This window comes from Myotis yumanensis, unplaced genomic scaffold (genome assembly GCF_028538775.1).
Source record: "Myotis yumanensis isolate MYYU_CA2020_CCGP unplaced genomic scaffold, mMyoYum1.0.hap1 SCAF_20, whole genome shotgun sequence".
NCBI classification, from domain to species: Eukaryota; Metazoa; Chordata; class Mammalia; order Chiroptera; family Vespertilionidae; genus Myotis; species Myotis yumanensis.
Window position 1 is genome coordinate 12,422,894 of NW_027223771.1, and position 20,012 is coordinate 12,442,905.

Sequence of the window (20,012 nt, forward strand, 5' to 3'; positions counted from 1 at the left end):
CATTACAAAGGCTATGACATTATAGTGGGTATGACGTCACAATGGCTATGATTTCACGATGGCTATGATGTCATAAAGGCAATGACCTTATTATGTCTATAACATTACTGTGGCTATGACGGTAAAATGCCTTTGGCATTACAATAGCTATGGCGTTTCAATGGCTGTGACATTAAAGTGGCTATGAGGTTACAATGGCTATGATGTCACAATGGCTATGAAAGCACAATGTTTATGACACTAGAGTGGCTATGACATTAATATGGATACAATGTTACAATGGCTATGACATTACAATAGCTATGATATAACAATAGCTATGACTTTACAATGGATATGATGTTATAGTGGCAATGACGTCACAATGGCCATGCCATCACAATGCCTATGACATTACAGTGGCTATGGCATCACAATTGCTATGAAGTCACAATTGATATGACTTAAGAATGACTATCATGTCGTCAGTCAATGATGTTACATTGTCTATGAAACTACAGTGGCTATGACATTACAATATATATGATGTGATAGTTGCTGTGATGTGACAATGGCTATGCTATCTCAATGGCTATGACTTTAAAATGGCTATGACATCACAATGGCTATGATGTCACAATGCTTATTACACTATGGTGGCTATGACATTTTAATGGCTATGTCTTCACAATGGCTATGATATTAAAATAGCTTTGATGTTACAACGGATATGACTTTAAAATAGCTATGACTTTAAAATTGCTATAACTTCACAATGGCTATGATGTTATAGTTTCTATGACGTGTCTATGACTATGAAAATACTGTGGCAATGACTTTATTATGTCTATGACATTATAGTGCCTAAGGTGTGAAAATAACTGTTACATTATAGTGGCTATGATGTTACAATGGCTATGACGTCATGATGGCTATGATGTCAAGGCAGTTACGTTGCAATATCTATGAAACTACAGTTGCAATGACATTGTAATGTCGCTATACCTTCACAATGGCTATAACATTACAATGGCTACTATTTTTCAATGGCTATGACATTACAATAGCTATGATATTACAATAGCTATGACTTTACAATGGATATGATGTTATAGTGGCTATGATGTCACAATAGCTGTGCCATCAAAATGGCTGTAACATTACAATGGCTATGACATCACAAATGCTATGAAGTCACAATTGATATTTCACAATGACTATGATGTCACAATGGCTATGACATTAAATTTGCAATGACTTAACTATGTCTATGTCATTATGGTGCCTATGATACTGCAATGGCTGTGACATTATGGTGGCTATGTCATCACAATGGCTGTGACATTAAAATAGCTTTGATATTACAATCGATATGACTTTAAAATGACTATGACTGCAAATTGGCTATGATGTTATAGTTGCTATGACATCACTATGACTATGACAATAGAGTGGCAATGATTTTATTATGTCTATGACATTATAGTGCCTTGATGTAAAAACTGACATTATAGTTGCTGTGACGTCACAATTGCTATGATGTCACAATGGCGATGACATCAAAGGCAATGACATTTCAATGTCTATGAAACTACAGTGGCTATGACATTACAATATAGATGATGCTATAGTCACTGTGATGTCACAATGGCTATGCCATAACAATAGTTATGACATTACAATGGCTATGACATCACAATGGCTATGACATTATAGTGGCTAAGAGGTTACTATGGCTATGACATCACAATCGCTATCTAGTGACAATGGCTATGCCATCAGAGTGGCTATGACGTTACAATGGTTCTGACGTTACGATGGCTATGACATCACGATGGCTATGAGATCACGATGGCTATGCTATCACAATGGTTATGACATTACAATGGCTATAACATCAAAATGACTATGACATCACAATGGCTATGACATTTCAATGGCTATGACGTTGCAATGGCTATGATGTCACAATGGCTATGCCATTAAATTTGCAGTGACTTAACTATGTCTTTGTCAAATGGTGCCTATAATTTTACAATGGCTGTGACATTATAGTGGCTATGTAGTCACATCTGCTACAATTTTATGATGGCTATGATGTCACAAAGGCAATTACGTTACTATGTCTATAACATTATTGTGGCTATAACAATACAATGCCTGTGGCATAATAGCTACAATGTTTCAATGGCTTGACATTAAAGTGGCTATGAGGATACAATGGCTATGATGTCACAATGTCTATGAAGTCACAAAGGTTATGACACTAGAGTGGCTATGCCATTGCTATGGATTCTATATTAAAATGGCTATGACATTACAATACCTATGATATTACAATAGCTATGACTTAACAATGGATATTATGTTATAGTGGCTATGACGTCACAATCGCTATACCTTCACAATGGCTATAACATTACAATGGCTATGACATCACAATTGCTATGATGTCACAAATGAGATGACTTCACAATGACTGTGACGTCACAATGGCTATCATGTTAAATTTGCAATGACTTAACTACGTCTATATCATTATGGTTCCAATAACTTTACACTGGCTCTGACATTATAGTAGCTATAACATCACAATGGCTATGATTTCACGACGGCTATGACATCACAAAGGCAATGACGTTACAACGTCTATAACATTATTGTGGCTATGACGGTACAATGCCTGTGGCATGATGGTAGCTATGACGTTTCCATGGCTGTGACATGAAAGTGGCTATGAGGTTACAATGGCTATGATGTCACAATGGCTATGAAGGCACAATGGTTATGACATTAGAATGGCTATGACATTACTATGGATATAATGTTACAATGGCTACAACATTACAAAAGGTTTGATATTACAATGCTATGACTTTACAATTGATATGAGGTTATAGTGGCTATGACATCACAATGGTGATGCCATCACATTAGCTATGACATTAGAATGGCTATGACATCACAATGGCTGCAACGTCAAAATGGCTACGACGTCACCATGGTAATGACGATTCAATGGCTGTGACATTATCGTGACGATGATGTTACAAAGGCTATGACATTATAGTGGCAATGTTACAATGGCTAAGACCTCACAATGGCTCTGGTAATGATGGCTATGATGTGATGATGGCTATGATGAAAATGGTATGCCGACACAGTGGCTATGAAATTACAAATGCTATGACTTTACAATGTCTATGACATGATAGAAGGTACGGCGTTTCAATGGCTGTGACATTAAAGTGGCTATGAGGTTACAATGACTATGACAGCACAATGCCTATGACATTACAATGGCTATGACGTCACAATGCTTATTACACTACAGGGACAATGAAATTTCAATAGCTATGTCGTCACAATGGCTATGACATTAAATAGCTTTGATGTTACAATGGATATGACATTAAAATGGCTATTACTTCTCAATGGCTATGATATAGATGCTAAGACGTCACTATGACTATGACAATACAATGGCAATGACTTTATTATGTCTATCACATTATAGTGCCTATGATGTGAAAATAAAAGTGACATTATAGTGGCTATGATGTCACAATGGCTATGACGTCACGATGGCTATGAGGTCAATGGCAATGACATTGCAATGTCTATGAAACTACAGTGGCTATGACATTACAATATATATGATGTTATAATCGCTGTGATGTCACAATGGTATGCCATCACAATGGTAATGACATTACAATGGTCATGACATCAAAATGCCTATGACATTATAGTCTATGACATTACAATGGCTATGACATCAAAATGGCTATGAAATTATAGTGGCTAAGAGGTTACAATGGCTATGACATCACAATGGCTATCTAGTTACAATGGTTATGCCATCAGAGTTTCTATGACATTACAATGGCTGTGACGTTACTATGGCTATGACATCGCAAGGGTTATGCCATCACAATGGCTATGACGTTTCAGTGGTCATGATGTTTCAATGGCTATGATGTCACAATGGCTATTACATTAAATTTGCAATGACTTAACTATGTCTATGTCATATGCTGCCTATGATGTTGCAATGGCTGTGACATTATAGTGGCTATGTTGTCACAATGGCTATGATTTTACGATGGCTATGACGTCACAAAGGCAATGATGTTACAATGTCTATAACATTATTGTGGCTATGAAGGTTAAATGGCTGTCACATTGAAGTGTCTATGATGTTACAATGGCTATGATGTCACAATGGCTAAGAAGGCACGATGGTTATGACACGAGTGGCTATGCCATTACAATAGATACAATGTTACAATGGCTATGACATTACAACAGCTATGATACTAAAATAGCTATGCCTTTACAATGGATATGATGGTATAGTGGCTATGACTTCATAATGGCTAGGCCATCACAAGGGCTATGACATCACAATTGCTATGAAGTCACAATTGATATGACTTCACAATGACTATGATGTCACATGGGCTATGATGGTACAATAGCTATAACTTCACAAGGGCTACGACGTCACAATGGTTATGAGTTACAATGGCTGTGACATTACCCTGACTATGACTTTACAAACGCTATAACATTATAGTGGGTATGACATCAGAGTGACTATGACTTTACAATGGCACTGATGTTATGATGGCCATGACAACATGATGGCTATGATGACAATTACTATGCCGACACAATGGATAGGATATTAAAAATGCTATGACTTTACAAAGGATATGACATTACAAAGGTTACTACATTTCAATGGCTGTGACATTAAAGTGGATTTTAGGATACAATGGCTATGAGATTACAATGCCTATGACATAACAATGGCTATGACGTCATAATGGTTATTACACAGCAGTGCGTTTGACATTTCAATAGATATGACATCACGATTATGACATTAAAAGGACTATGATGTCACAATGGATATGTCGTTACAATGGCTGACATTATCATGACCATGACGTTACAAAGGCTATTAGAGTTCAATGGCTATGATGTCACAATGGATATGACGTTAAAATGGCTATGATGTCACAATGGATGTGAAGTTAAAATGGCTATGACCTCACAGTTGCTACGATTTTATGATGCAAAAGATGTCACAAAGACAATGAAGTTACAATGTCTAGCACATTATTATGGCTATGACGCTACAATGCCTGTGGCATTATAGTAGTTGTGACTTTTCATTGGCTGTGATATTAAAGTGGCTGTGAGGTTACAATGGCTATGAAGGCACAATGGTTATGACACTAGAGTTGCTTTTTCATTACGATGGAGGCGATGTTACAATGGCTATGACATTAAAATAGTTATATTACAATAGCTATGACTTTACAATAGATAAGATGTTATTGTGGCTATGATGTCACAATGGCTATGCGATTATGGCAATAACATTACAATGGATTTGACATCACAACTGCTATGAAGTTACAATTGATATGACATCACAATGACTATGATATCCCAAGGGCTATGACGTCACAATGGCTATTATAAGACAGTGGCAATGACTTTACTATCTCTATGACATTATAATGCCTATCATGTTACAATGGCTGTGACATTATAGTGTCTATGGCATCACAATGTCTATGACGTCATGATGGTTATGAAGTCAACGGCAATGACATTACAATGTCTATGAAACTACAGGGGCTATGACATTACAATATATGTGATGTTATACTCACTGTGATGTCAAAATGGCTATGCCATCACAATGGCTACGACATTATAATGGCTATGACGTTACAATGGCTATGACATCACAATGGCTATGACGTTTGAATGGCGATGATGTCAAAATGTCTATGACATTACATTTTGTGACCTGACTATGTCTATGTCATTATGGTGCCAAGGATTTTGCAATGGCTGTGACATTATAGTGGTTATGTCCTCACAATGGCTACGATTTTATGATGGATATGATGTCACAAAGGAAATGACGTTACAATGTCTCATTGTGGCTATGACGGTACAATGCCTGTGGCATAGAAGCTGGGACGTTTCATTGGCTGTGACATTTAAGTGGCTGTGAGGTTACAATGGCTATGATGTCACAATGGCTATGAAGGCACAATGGTATAACACTAGAGTTGCTATTTCATTACTATGGATGCGATGTTACAATGGCTAAACATTACAATAGCTATGATATTACAATAGCTATGACTTAACAATGGATATGATGTTATAGTGGCTATGATGTCAAAATGTCTATGCCATTATGGCTATAACATTCCAATGGCTAAGACATCACAATTGGTATGAAGTCACAATTGATATGACTTCACAATGACTATGATACCACAAGGCCTATGATGTTACAACTGCTATGACGTCACAATGGCTATGACATCACAAAGTCTACGAAGTTACAATGGCTATGCCTTCACAGTGGCTATGATGTTACAATTGTTCTGAGGTTACGATGGCTATGACATCACAATGGATATGCCATCACAATGCCTATGACATCAAAATGGCTATAACATCACAATGGCTATGACGTCACAATGGCTATGACATTACATTTGCAATGACTTAACTATGTCTGCATTATGTTCCTTATGATGTTAAAATGGGTGTGACATTAAAGTGGCTATGAGTTTACAATGGCTATGATGTCACAATGGGTATGAAGGCACAATGGTTATGACACTAGCGTGGCTAGGCCATTACTACGGATATGATGTTTCAATGGCTATGACATTACAGTAGCTATGATGTTACAATAGCTATGACTCTACAATGGATATGATATTATAGTGGCTATGACATCACAATTGCTATGAAGTCACAATTGATAAGGCTTCACAATGACTATGATATCACAAGGGCTATGATGTTACAATTGCTATGATGTCACAATTGAAACGACCTCACAATGGCTGTGACAATACAGTGGGTTTGACTTTACTATGTCTATTACATTATAATGCCTAAGATACTACAATGGCTTTGACATTATAGTGGCTATGACGTCACAATGGGTGTAACATCATGATGGCAATGACATCACAATTACTATGAAGTCACAATTGATATGACTTCACAATGACTATGATATCACAAGGGCTATGATGTTACAGTGGCTATGATGTCACAATGGCTACGAGGACACAATGGCTATGACGTTAAAATGTCTGTGACATTATTGTGACTCTGACTTTACATAGGCTATGACATCATAGTGATTATGACGTCACAGTAGCTCTGACGTTACTATGGCTCTGATGTTATGATGGCCATGACTTGACGATGGCTATGATGACAATGACTATGCTGACACAATGGCTAGGATATTACAAAGGCTATAACTTTACAATGTATAAGTCATTACAAAGGTTACGACGTTTCAATGGCTATGACATTCAAGTGGCTATGAGGTTACAATGGCTATGACGTCACAATGCCTATGACATGACAATGGCTATGACGTCACAATGGTTATTACACTAGAGTGGCTATAGCATTTCAATAGCTATGACATCAAAACGAATATGATGTTAAAAGAACTATGATGGTGCAATGGATATGACCTTTCCATGGCAGTGACATTATCGTGACTAGGATCTTACAAGGGCTATGACATAGCTTTCGAAGGCTATGATGTAACAATGGATATGCCTTTAAAATGTCTATGACATCACAATGGCCATGATGTTTGAATGTCTATGATGTCAAAATGCCTATGACTTTAAATTTGCAGTGACTTAACTATGTCTATGTCATTATGGTGCCAATGATGTTACAATGGCTGTGACATTATAGTGGTTATGATCTCATAATGGCTATGATTTTTACGATGGATATGATGTCAGAAAGGCAATGACGTTACAATGCCTATCACCTTCTTGTAGCTATGACGATACAATGCCTGTGGCATTATAGTAGCTGTGACATTTCGTTGGCTGTGACATTAAAGTGGCTGTGAGGTTACAATGGCTATGATGTCACAATGGGTATGAAGGCATAATGTTTATGACACTAGAGTTGCTATGCCATTACTATGGATGCGATGTTATAATGGCTATGACATTACAATAGCTATGGCTTTACACGAGCTATGACTTTAAACGAGATATGATGTTATAGTGGCTATGATGTCACGATGGCTATGCTATTATGGCTATAACATTACAATGGCTATGACATCACAATTGCTATGAAATCACAATTGATATGACTTCACAATGACTATGATACCACAAAGGCTATGATGTTACAATGGTTACGACATCACAATGGCTATGACATCACAACGGCTATGACTATACTGTGGCAATGACTCTCGTACATCGATGACATTATAGTGCCTATGGTTTCACAATGGCTGTGACATTATAGTGGCTATGACGTCACGTCTATGACATCATGATGGCAATGACGTCCATGGAAATGATGTTTCAATGTCTATGAATGTAAAGTGTCTATGATATTATAATATATATGATAATACAGTCGCAGTGATGTCACAATGGCTATGCCATCGCAATGGCTATGACATTACAATTGCTATGAAATCACAATGGCTATGACATTGCAATGGCTACGACATTATAATGGCTATGACGTTACAATGTCTATGACATCAAAATGGCTATGACATCACAATGGCCATGATGTTTGAATGTCTATGATGTCAAAATGTCTATGACTTTAAATTTGCAGTGACTTAACTATGTCTATGTCATTATGGTGCCAATGATATTGCAATGGCTGTGACATTATAGTGCTTATGATCTCACAATGGCTACGATTTTACAATGGATATGATGTCAGAAAGGCAATGACGTTACAATGCCTATCACCTTATTGTAGCTATGACGGTACCATTCCTGTGGCATTATAGTAGCTGTGACATTTCTTTGGCTGTGACATTAAACTGGCGGTGCGGTTACAATGGCTATGATGTCACAATGGGTATGAAGGCACAATGGTTAAGACACTAGAGTTGCTATGCCATTACTATTGATGCGATGTTATAATGGCTATGACATTACAATAGCTATGACTTTACAAGAGCTATGACTTTAAAAGTGATGTGATGTTATAGTGGCTATGATGTCACAATGGCTATGCTATCATGGCTATAACATTACAATGGCTATGACCTTACAGTTGCTATGAAGTCACAATTGATATGACTTCACAATGACTATGATCCCACAAGGGCTATGATGTTACAATGGCTACGACGTCACAAGGGCTACGACGTCACAATGGCTATGACATCACAACGGCTATGACAAGACAGTGGCAATGACTTTACTATATCTATGACATTATAGTGCCTATCATGTAACAATGGCTCTGATATTATAGGGGCTATGACGTCACAATATCTATGACGTCATGATGGCTATGAAGTCAACCGCAATGTCGTTACAATGTCTATGAAAATACAGTGGTTATGACATTACAATATATGTGATGTGATACTCACTGTCATGTCACAGTGGCTATGCCATCACAATGGCTATGACATCACAATGGCTATGACATTTGAATGGCTATGACGTCAAAATATTTATGACATTACATTTGCACTGACCTAACTATGTCTATGTCATTAGGGTGCCAATGATTTTACAATGGCTGTGACATTATAGTTGCTATGACCTCACAATGGCTACGATTTTATGATGGATATGATGTCACAAAGGAAATGATGTTACAATGTCTATCACCTTATTGTGGCTATGATGGTACAGTGCCTGTGGCATTATAGTAGCTGTGACATTTCATTGGCTATGACTTTAACGTGGCTGTGAGATTACAATGGCTATGATGTCACAATGCCAATGAAGGCACAATGGTATGACACTAGAGTTGCTATTTCATTACTGTGGATGCGATGTTACACTGGCTAAGACATTACAATATCTAAGATATTACAAGAGCTATGACTCTACAATAGATGTTGTGCCTACGATGTCAAAATGTCTATGCCATTATGGCTATAACATTACAATGGCTATGACATCACAATTTCTATGAAGTCAAAATTGATGACTTCACAATGACTATGATATCACAAGGGCTATGATGTTACAGTGGCTATGATGTTATGATGACTATGATGTGATGATGGTTATATTGAAAATGTCTATGCCGACACAATGGCTATGATATTACAAATATTATTACTTTACCATATATATGACCTTACAAATGCTACGACGTTTCAATGGCTGTGAGATTAAAGTGGCTATAAGGTTACAGTGGCCAACATGGCACAATGCCTATGACATTACAATGGCAATGATTTCACAATGGTTATTACACTACTGTGGCTATGACATTTCAACTGCTATGTCATCACAATCGCAATGACGATAAAATGACTATGACGTTACAGTGGATATGTCTTGAAAATGGCTATAAGTTCACAATGTCTATGATGTTACAGTTGCTATGACGTCACCATGGCGATGACAATACAGTGGCAATGACTCTACTATATTGATGACGTTATAGTGCCTATGGTATTACAATGGCTGTGACATTATAGTGGCTCTGAGGTCACAACGTCTTTGACGTCACGATGGCAATGACGTCCATGGAAATGATGTTTCAATGTCTATCAAAGTACAGTGGCTATGATATTATAATATATATGATAATACAGTCGCAGTGATGTCACAATGGCAATGCCATCACAATGGCTATGACATTACAATTGCTATGAAATCATAATGGCTATGACATTGCAATGGCTACGACATTATAATGGCTATGACACCACAATGGCCATGATGTGTGAATACCTATGATGTCAAAATGCCTATGACATTAAATTTGCAGTGACTTAACTATGGCTATCTCATTATGGTGCCAATGATGTTACAAAGGCTGTGACATTATAGTGGTTATGATCTCACAATGGGTACGATTTTATGATGGATATGATGTCACAAAGGAAATGACGTTACAATGCCTATCACCTTATTGTGGCTATGACGGTACAATGCCTGTGGCATTATAGTAGCTGTGACATTTCATTGGCTGTGACATTAAAGTGGCTGTGAGATTACAATGGCTATGATGTCACAATGGCTATGAAGGCACAATGGTATGACACTAGAGTTGCTATTTCATTACTATGGATGCGATGTTACACTGTCTAAGACATTACAATATCTAAGATATTACAATAGCTATGACTCTACAATAGTTTTTATAGTGGCTATGATGTCAAAATGTCTATGGCATTATGGCTATAACATTACAATGGCTATGAAATCACAATTCGTATGAAGTCACAATTGATATGACTTCACAATGACTATGAAACCACAAGGGCTATGACATCACAATGGCTATGACGTCACAATTGCTATGACATTACATTTGCAATGACTTAACTATGTCTTTACATTATGTTCCCTATGATGTTACAATGGCTGTGACATTTTGGTGCTTATGACGTCATAATGGCTGATTTCATGATGGCTATGATGTCACAAAGGCAATGACGTTACAATGTATATAACATTGTGGCTATGACGATACAATATCTGTGGAATTATAGTAGCTATGACGTCTCAATTGCTGTGACATTAAAGTGGCTATGAGGTTACAATGGCTATGATGTCACAATGGGTATGAAGGCATAATAGTTATGATACTAGAGTGGCTAGGCCATTATTATGGATATGATGTTTCAATGGCTATGACATTACAATAATTTTGATATTACAATAGCTATGACTTTACAATAGATATGATGTTATAGTGGCTATGACATCACAATTGCTATGGTATTACAATGGCTGTGACATTATAGTGGCTCTGAGGTCACAACGTCTTTGACGTCACGATGGCAATGACGTCAATGGAAATGATGTTTCAATGTCTATGAAAGTACAGTGGCTTTGATGTTATAATATATATGATAATACAGTCGCAGTGATGTCACAATGGCAATGCCATCACAATGGCTATGACATTACAATTGCTATGAAATCACAATGGCTATGACATTGCAATGGCTACGACATTATAATGGCTATGACGTTACAATGTCTATGACATCAAAATGGCTATGACACCACAATGGCCATGATGTGTGAATACCTATGATGTCAAAATGCCTATGACTTTAAATTTGCAGTGACTTAACTATGGCTATCTCATTATGGTGCCAATGATGTTACAAAGGCTGTGACATTATAGTGGTTATGATCTCACAATGGGTATGATTTTATGATGGATATGATGTCACAAAGGAAATGACGTTACAATGCCTATCACCTTATTGTGGCTATGACGGTACAATGCCTGTGGCATTATAGTAGCTGTGACATTTCATTGGCTGTGACATTAAAGTGGCTGTGAGATTACAATGGCTATGATGTCACAATGGCTATGAAGGCACAATGGTATGACACTAGAGTTGCTATGCCATTACTATGGATGCGATGTTACACTGTCTAAGACATTACAATATCTAAGTTATTACAATAGCTATGACTCTACAATAGTTTTTATAGTGGCTATGATGTGAAAATGTCTATGCCATTGTGGCTATAACATTACAATGGCTATGGCATCACAATTGGTATGAAGTCACAATTGATATGACTTCACAATGACTATGAAACCACTAGGGCTATGATGTTACAACTGCTATGACGTCACAATGGCTATGACATCACAAAGTCTACGAAGTTACAATGGCTATGCCATCACAGTGGCTATGACGTTACAATTGTTCTGAGGTTACGATGGCTATGACATCACAATGGATACGCCATCACAATGGTTATGACATCAAAATGGCTATGACATCACAGTGGCTATGACGTCACAATGGCTATGACATTACATTTGCAATAACTTACCTATGTCTTTGCATTATCTTCCCTATGATGTTACAATGGCTCTGACATTTTAGTGCTGATGACGTCACAGTGGCTATGATTTCACGATGGCTATGATGTCACAAAGGCAATGACGTTACCATGTCTATAACATTTTGCCTATGATGGTAAAATACCTGTGGAATTATAGTAGCTATGATGTGTCATTGGCTATGACATTAAAGTGGCTATGAGGTTTCAAAGGCTATGATGTCACAATGGGTATGATGTTACAATTGCTATGTCACAATTGCTACGACGTCACAATGGCTATGACGTTACAATGCCTTGGACATTATTGTGACTATGACGTTATAAAAGCTATGACATTATAGTGGGTAGGACGTCACAGTGGCTATGATGTTACAATGGCTCTGATGTTATGATGGCTATGATGTGATGATGGTTATATTGAAAATGTCTATGCAGACACAATGGCCTTGAACTTACAAATATTATTACTTCACTATGTCTATGACCTCACAAACGCTACGATGTTTCAATGGCTGTGAGATTACACTGGCTATGAGCCTACAGTGGCTAAGATGGCACAATGCCTATGACATTACAATGGCAATGATGTCACAATGGTTATTACACTACAGTGTCTATGACATTTCAACTGCTATGTCATCACAATCGCAATGGCGATAAAATGGCTATGACGTTACAGTGGATATGTCTTGAAAATGGCTATAAGTTCAAAATGTCTATGATGTTGCAGTTGCTATGACGTCACAATGGCGATGACAATACAGTGGCAATGACTCTACTATATTGATGACCTTATAGTGCCTATGGTGTTACAATGGCTGTGACATTATAGTGGCTCTGAGGTCACAACGTCTTTGACGTCACGATGGCAATGACGTCAATGGAAATGATGTTTCAATGTCTATCAAAGTACAGTGGCTATGATATTATAATATATATGATAATACAGTCGCAGTGATGTCACAATGGCAATGCCATCACAATGGCTATGACATTACAATTGCTATGAAATCACAATGGCTATGACATTGCAATGGCTACGACATTATAATGGCTATGACGTTACAATGTCTATGACATCAAAATGGCTATGACACCACAATGGCCATGATGTGTGAATACCTATGATGTCAAAATGCCTATGACTTTAAATTTGCAGTGACTTAACTATGGCTATCTCATTATGGTGCCAATGATGTTACAAAGGCTGTGACATTATAGTGGTTATGATCTCACAATGGGTACGATTTTATGATGGATATGATGTCACAAAGGAAATGACGTTACAATGCCTATCACCTTATTGTGGCTATGACGGTACAATGCCTGTGGCATTATAGTAGCTGTGACATTTCATTGGCTGTGACATTAAAGTGGCTGTGAGATTACAATGGCTATGATGTCACAATGGCTATGAAGGCACAATGGTATGACACTAGAGTTGCTATGCCATTACTATGGATGCGATGTTACACTGTCTAAGACATTACAATATCTAAGTTATTACAATAGCTATGACTCTACAATAGTTTTTATAGTGGCTATGATGTGAAAATGTCTATGCCATTGTGGCTATAACATTACAATGGCTATGGCATCACAATTGGTATGAAGTCACAATTGATATGACTTCACAATGACTATGAAACCACTAGGGCTATGATGTTACAACTGCTATGACGTCACAATGGCTATGACATCACAAAGTCTACGAAGTTACAATGGCTATGCCATCACAGTGGCTATGACGTTACAATTGTTCTGAGGTTACGATGGCTATGACATCACAATGGATACGCCATCACAATGGTTATGACATCAAAATGGCTATGACATCACAGTGGCTATGACGTCACAATGGCTATGACATTACATTTGCAATAACTTACCTATGTCTTTGCATTATCTTCCCTATGATGTTACTATGGCTCTGACATTTTAGTGCTGATGACGTCACAGTGGCTATGATTTCACGATGGCTATGATGTCACAAAGGCAATGACGTTAACATGTCTATAACATTTTGCCTATGATGGTACAATACCTGTGGAATTATAGTAGCTATGATGTGTCATTGGCTATGACATTAAAGTGGCTATGAGGTTTCAAAGGCTATGATGTCACAATGGGTATGATGTTACAATTGCTATGTCACAATTGCTACGACGTCACAATGGCTATGACGTTACAATGCCTTGGACATTATTGTGACTATGACGTTATAAAAGCTATGACATTATAGTGGGTAGGACATCACAGTGGCTATGATGTTACAATGGCTCTGATGTTATGATGGCTATGATGTGATGATGGTTATATTGAAAATGTCTATGCAGACACAATGGCCTTGAACTTACAAATATTATTACTTTACTATGTCTATGACCTCACAAACGCTACGATGTTTCAATGGCTGTGAGATTACACTGGCTATGAGCCTACAGTGGCTAAGATGGCACAATGCCTATGACACTACAATGGCAATGATTTCACAATGGTTATTACACTACAGTGTCTATGACATTTCAACTGCTATGTCATCACAATCGCAATGGCGATAAAATGGCTATGACGTTACAGTGGATATGTCTTGAAAATGGCTATAAGTTCAAAATGTCTATGATGTTGCAGTTGCTATGACGTCACAATGGCGATGACCATACAGTGGCAATGACTCTACTATATTGATGACCTTATAGTGCCTATGGTATTACAATGGCTGTGACATTATAGTGGCTCTGAGGTCACAACGTCTTTGACGTCACGATGGCAATGACGTCAATGGAAATGATGTTTCAATGTCTATCAAAGTACAGTGGCTATGATATTATAATATATATGATAATACAGTCGCAGTGATGTCACAATGGCAATGCCATCACAATGGCTATGACATTACAATTGCTATGAAATCACAATGGCTATGACATTGCAATGGCTACGACATTATAATGGCTATGACGTTACAATGTCTATGACATCAAAATGGCTATGACACCACAATGGCCATGATGTGTGAATACCTATGATGTCAAAATGCCTATGACTTTAAATTTGCAGTGACTTAACTATGGCTATCTCATTATGGTGCCAATGATGTTACAAAGGCTGTGACATTATAGTGGTTATGATCTCACAATGGGTACGATTTTATGATGGATATGATGTCACAAAGGAAATGACGTTACAATGCCTATCACCTTATTGTGGCTATGACGGTACAATGCCTGTGGCATTATAGTAGCTGTGATTTCATTGGCTGTGACATTAAAGTGGCTGTGAGATTACAATGGCTATGATGTCACAATGGCTATGAAGGCACAATGGTATGACACTAGAGTTGCTATGCCATTACTATGGATGCGATGTTACACTGTCTAAGACATTACAATATCTAAGGTATTACAATAGCTATGACTCTACAATAGTTTTTATAGTGGCTATGATGTGAAAATGTCTATGCCATTGTGGCTATAACATTACAATGGCTATGGCATCACAATTGGTATGAAGTCACAATTGATATGACTTCACAATGACTATGAAACCACTAGGGCTATGATGTTACAACTGCTATGACGTCACAATGGCTATGACATCACAAAGTCTACGAAGTTACAATGGCTATGCCATCACAGTGGCTATGACGTTACAATTGTTCTGAGGTTACGATGGCTATGACATCACAATGGATACGCCATCACAATGGTTATGACATCAAAATGGCTATGACATCACAGTGGCTATGACGTCACAATGGCTATGACATTACATTTGCAATAACTTACCTATGTCTTTGCATTATCTTCCCTATGATGTTACAATGGCTCTGACATTTTAGTGCTGATGACGTCACAGTGGCTATGATTTCACGATGGCTATGATGTCACAAAGGCAATGACGTTACCATGTCTATAACATTTTGCCTATGATGGTACAATACCTGTGGAATTGTAGTAGCTATGATGTGTCATTGGCTATGACATTAAAGTGGCTATGAGGTTTCAATGGCTATGATGTCACAATGGGTATGATGTTACAATTGCTATGTCACAATTGCTACGACGTCACAATGGCTATGACGTTACAATGCCTTGGACATTATTGTGACTATGACGTTATAAAAGCTATGACATTATAGTGGGTAGGACATCACAGTGGCTATGATGTTACAATGGCTCTGATGTTATGATGGCTATGATGTGATGATGGTTATATTGAAAATGTCTATGCAGACACAATGGCCTTGAACTTACAAATATTATTACTTTACTATGTCTATGACCTCACAAACGCTACGATGTTTCAATGGCTGTGAGATTACACTGGCTATGAGCCTACAGTGGCTAAGATGGCACAATGCCTATGACATTACAATGGCAATGATGTCACAATGGTTATTACACTACAGTGTCTATGACATTTCAACTGCTATGTCATCACAATCGCAATGGCGATAAAATGGCTATGACGTTACAGTGGATATGTCTTGAAAATGGCTATAAGTTCAAAATGTCTATGATGTTGCAGTTGCTATGACGTCACAATGGCGATGACCATACAGTGGCAATGACTCTACTATATTGATGACCTTATAGTGCCTATGGTGTTACAATGGCTGTGACATTATAGTGGCTCTGAGGTCACAACGTCTTTGACGTCACGATGGCAATGACGTCAATGGAAATGATGTTTCAATGTCTATGAAAGTACAGTGGCTTTGATGTTATAATATATATGATAATACAGTCGCAGTGATGTCACAATGGCAATGCCATCACAATGGCTATGACATTACAATTGCTATGAAATCACAATGGCTATGACATTGCAATGGCTACGACATTATAATGGCTATGACGTTACAATGTCTATGACATCAAAATGGCTATGACACCACAATGGCCATGATGTGTGAATACCTATGATGTCAAAATGCCTATGACTTTAAATTTGCAGTGACTTAACTATGTCTACGTCATTATGGTGCCAATGATGTTACAAAGGCTGTGATATTATAGTGGTAATGATCTCACAATGGCTACGATTTTACGGTGGATATATCACAAATGCAATGACATTCCAATGCCTATCACCTTATTGTATCTATGACGGTACAAAGTGGCTGTGAGGTTACAATGTCTATGATGTCACAATGGCTGTAACGTCATGATGGCAATGACATCACAATTGCTATGAAGTCACAGTTGATATGACTTCACAATGACTATGATATCACAAGGGCTATGATGTTACAGTGGCTATGATGTCACAATGGCTGCGAGGACACAATGGCTATGATGTTAAAATGTGTGACATTATTGTGACTCTGACTTTACATAGGCTATGACATTATAGTGATTATGACGTCACAGTAGCTATGACGTTACTATGGCTCTGATGTTATGATGGCCATGACTTGACGATGGCTATGATGACAATGACTATGCCGACACAATGGCTAGGATATTGCAAATGCTATAACTTTACAATGTATAAGTCATTACAAAGGTTACGACGTTTCAATGGCTATGACATTCAAGTGGCTATGAGGTTACAATGGCTATGACGTCACAATGCCTATGGCATAACAATGTCTATGACGTCACAATGATTACTACACTAGAGTGGCTATAACATTTCAATAGCTATGACATCAAAACGAATATGACGTTAAAAGAACTATGATGGCACAATGGATATGACGTTTCCATGGCAGTGACATTATCGTGACTAGGATCTTACAAAGGCTATGACATTTCAAAAGCTATGATGTAACAATGGATATTACTTTAAAATGGCTATGACTTCACAATGGCTATGATGTTACAATGGCTATGACGTTGCAATGGCTATGACAAGACAGTGGCAATGTCTTTACTATCTCTATGACATTATAGTGCCTATCATGTTACAATAGCTCTGACATTATAGTGGCTATGACATCACAATGTCTATGATGTCACGATGGTTATGAAGTCAACGGCAATGACCTAACAATTTCTATGAAACCTCAGTGGCTATTACATTACAATATATATGATGCTATAGCCGCTGTGATGTCACAATGGCTAAGCCATCACAATGCCTATGACATTACAATGGCTATGACATCCAAATGGCTATGATGTTAAATTTGCAATGACTTAACTATGTCTGTGTCATAATGGTGCCTGTGACGTTACAATGGCTGGGACATTATAGTGGTTATGATCTCACAATGGCTACAATTTTTCTATGGATATGATGTCTGAAAGGCAATGACGTTACAATGCCTATCACCTTATTGTAGCTATGACAGTACAATGCCTGTGAGGTTACAATGGCTATGATGTCACAATAGGTATGAAGGCACAATGGTTATGACACTAGAGTTGCATAGCCATTACTATGGCTATGACATTATAATTGATATAACTTTACAATAGCTATGACTTCAAAAGCAATATGATGTTATAGTGTCTATGATGTCACAATGGCTATGCTAACATGGCTATAACATTACAATGGCTATGACATCACAATTGCTATGAAGTCACAATTGATATGATTTCACAATGACTATGATACCACAAGGGCTATGATGTCACAATGACTACGACTTCACAAGTGCTACGACGTCACAATGGCTATCACATCACAATGGCTATGACAAGACAGCGGCAATGATTTTACTATGTGTATGACATTATAGTGCCTATCATGTTACAATGGCTGTGACATTATAGGGGCTATGATGTCACAATATCTATGACGTCATGATGGCTATGACTTTACAATGTATGTGATGTTATACTCACTGTGATGTCACAATGGCTATGCCATCACAATGGCTATGACATTACAATGGCTATGTTATCACAATGGCTATGACATTTGAATGGCTATGACTTCAAAATGTATATGACATTACATTTGCAGTGACCTACTATGTCTATGTCATTATGGTGCCAATGATTCTACAATGGCTGTGACATTATAGTTGCTATGACATTTCATTGGCTGGGACATTAAAGTGGCTGTGAGATTACAATGGCTATGATGTCACAATGGCTATGAAGGCACAATGGTATGACACTAGAGTTGCTATTTCATTACTATGGATGCGATGTTACACTGGCTAAGACATTACAATATCTAAGATAGTACAATAGCTATGACTCTACAATA